Source organism: Olea europaea, chromosome 18 (genome assembly GCF_002742605.1).
Source record: "Olea europaea var. sylvestris chromosome 18, O_europaea_v1, whole genome shotgun sequence".
In the NCBI taxonomy this organism is placed as follows: domain Eukaryota; kingdom Viridiplantae; phylum Streptophyta; class Magnoliopsida; order Lamiales; family Oleaceae; genus Olea; species Olea europaea.
The window spans coordinates 4741796-4743950 of record NC_036254.1 but is presented as its reverse complement, the minus strand read 5'-3'; positions in this window follow the sequence as shown (position 1 = coordinate 4743950).

Genomic DNA, 2155 nt, shown 5'->3' with positions numbered 1-2155 from the left:
TGATGATACTGCAGGCTCTAGCTTCCCACCGCAGCCCCCGTTTTGATCAGGGGAGTATCGTTTGCCTAATTTGTATTCATTTTCCTTAAATTCTGCCTTCTAAACTTATTTTTCACATTGTGGACAATGTCTTGTATAAGTTTGGGGGATGGTGGCATAATTTGATTAAGACATTCGACATGTAACTAATTGCATTTCCACAATCTAGATTTATTTTAACTAATTGCTGCATGAGACATGCTTGTGAGTGAATATTGATTATGCTTATGTATGCTTGTGTGAGCTTAATCGCCTTGCCGACTATGATGTTACTATTGGATTGGTACATTTTAGAACTTTGGGCTCGGTGCTAATTAGGTTAACCTATACTTGTTGATGCAATACTTGACATTCTTTATGCACATCATTCATGCTTGATATGTTAGGTAAGTGATTGGGGTTTTGAGCAATAAGTGGAGAGATAGTATAACCCTCTATTGAATGAACCCGTAAAATACCTTAAGACAGTTTGGTGATAGTTGAGCTATTATAGGAGAACAATGAAATGAGTGAGGCTCCGTGCATGAATTATTGTGTGGATTGCCTAGACCAGCGGGATGAAGAGTAGTTGAAAATCTTAAATTGAGGGTTAGTTTTGGATACCAAATGTCTAGAAAAATAAGGGCATGAACTTAATTTGTGAGAATAAGACACTTCTTTTTAAGCCTTTATGACTCGAGCAAGTAAGCCTGTAAGGATATTTCAAAATCCGGTGCCCTAAGGTCAACTGATCTGGGAATCACCGGCCTAAAGTTCGATACATGGGTCATATAGAAAGCAAGAGGTAAAGAAGTTAATAAAAAGTCATCTGATCGAGCCTTTATAACTCGAGTGAATAAGCCTGCAAAGGTCTAAAACCTGGTGCCCTAAAACCAACTGGTTTGGGAGTCACCGACCTAAAGCTCGTTACATGGGTTATATAGAAAGCAAATGAGAAGATAATAAATAAGAAAAAAATTGAGAAAAGTGAGAAAAACAAAAAGAGACAATAACAAGAAGAAAAGCCCTTGGACAATTGGTGGAAGAAACTATACCTTTGAGACGAGGCAAGTAACCTAGTTTAGTCTTGAGTGTCGAAGCAATCAAAACTAAGAGAGCCTTCACTTGTTGATGTGTGAACTTGTGATAATGAAATTAATCCAAACTACGAGAGTGTGAGAACTAAAGCTAGGTAAACTCATAATTTTTAAACACAACCCCGGGATAATTGAGTGAAAAGAATAAGTTTGGGAGGTTGGGTATTTCTCGAGCGAGTAAGGAGACATTTGACCACTTGGGGTCGGGACTCAAACTCATCATGAACTTGATATGTTAGCATGAATCCACACACTCACACGTCAAGTATGCACCTAACAGGCGAAGGTTGATGTCATCTTGCATTGATAAATTTTCATAAAATCAATTACTTAGTCCAATCCTGAGCCAAGGCAAGGTGTTAAGCCATGTTTGTTCAGAATTATATCACTATCTTGTTTGTGGACAAACAATAGTTCAAGTTTGGGGGGTTTGATAAGTGTGTTTTTGCACACTTATTTACATCACAAACATGACTTAAATACAGGCAAATTGATTTAATTGTTACTTAACTTTGTCAAATTCATGCAATGTAGGAAATTCTATGGAAATAGTGGAATTCAGGAGAAAAGAGCCGAAAAAGGACCAAATTGAAGCAAAGAGAAAATTCAGGGACCAAATTGCAATTATCTGAAAGTTGACCCGATGAACACATCAAGTAATTGATCAAGCCAAGCACCAATTGGAAGTTTTAAGGGACCATTGGAACAACTAGGAACAAGAGAGGAGGTCAAGGAGTGAAGAAATGAAACTTGAGGACCAAAATGAATCAAACTAGAAGCTAACTATACTATGCGACCGTATAGTATAAAACCTATGCGGTCGCGAGTGAACCTCCAGGGTTGAAAAAGGGCATTTTTCTTAAACCTATGCGGTCGCATAGGTTATGTCTATGTGGTCGCATAGGTATAAATTTTCCCGAATTTTGCACTCTCCTTATACGATTGCAACTCCTTTAGTAACCTAATTTGGACGGGTTTAAATAGCAACAAGACGTCCAGAAGCGGCACGAACGACTTGGGAGGCAAAAACATCAATCTTG